This window comes from Carassius carassius, chromosome 46 (genome assembly GCF_963082965.1).
Source record: "Carassius carassius chromosome 46, fCarCar2.1, whole genome shotgun sequence".
Taxonomy (NCBI): Eukaryota; Metazoa; Chordata; class Actinopteri; order Cypriniformes; family Cyprinidae; genus Carassius; species Carassius carassius.
In genome coordinates, this window is record NC_081800.1 from 24436719 (window position 1) to 24437769 (window position 1051).

A 1051-nucleotide genomic window follows, 5' to 3' on the forward strand; every position below is an offset into this window, starting at 1 on the left:
TTGCACAGCTTACACATACAACATCAACACATAAAAACACGGTCTTATTATCTGAAAGAGTTATTCAACACCTCCACCATTACAGCAGAGATGCCGCTTTAACAGACTCGTGCCTGAACCGTGCGGAAATAATGACCAGCAGACCTTGACTTCACAGACCGCTCCAGCAGACGTTTACTCACACCAGCTGTACAGATGAAAGCATTCAGCTCGACACCAGCTGACGGCAAAACACGCACAGGAAAAACATCGAACTCTTTCATAAACCAGAAAAATATAAGGTAACAAAGCAACAGCTGAGTACCTAAGAAGATGAACAGAGGTAAGATTTCAAATGATGTCCCTGTAAAAGTCCTGTGTGCTGCAGGTCAGATCATTTAAGGCAAGAGATGTAATCCCCTCGCTTATTCTAATTTAAAACCAAACATGTTCACAGGCTTTGAGTAAAAAATGTTCAAAAAAGACACCAAAGCAATTCAGGTAGTGACAGCACAACATGCTTTTAGAGATGCCAGAAGACTTGTTTTTTTATTTATTTTTATAAAAGTACAAATTAAAACAACCATTAATGCAAATCACTGCTTGAGAAGATAAATTAAGCTTGCTTGATTAAAAACTTCAATGTTCTAACATGAATACATTTTTTAATGAATAAAATAATCATTGCCTGTGCAGTCAAGGGCACATCGTGCTCCATTTTTGCAGCAAACAAAAAAGAAAAACAAAAAGAAGAAAATAAATTTTTGCCACAATGCAGAAGGAAAGCATTTTATGTTTGACGAAGCAGAGAATTTGAGCTGACAAACTCCTGCAGGTCATGAAATGGCACACAGAATACTTTATGTGCCCTGCTGCACGGTGCAAAACTCACTTCATTGGCCTCTTTTACTGTATAATGGATCTGTATTTCAGGAGGCCACAACAAATAGGTCACAAGGTCATATTTATACAGCTATGTTGCTACTGACATCAGTCCAAAAAAAAAAAAAAAAAAAACCATCTGCCGACCCTGGATACGTGGGTTAGAGAATAAAATAAAATAAAATAAAAT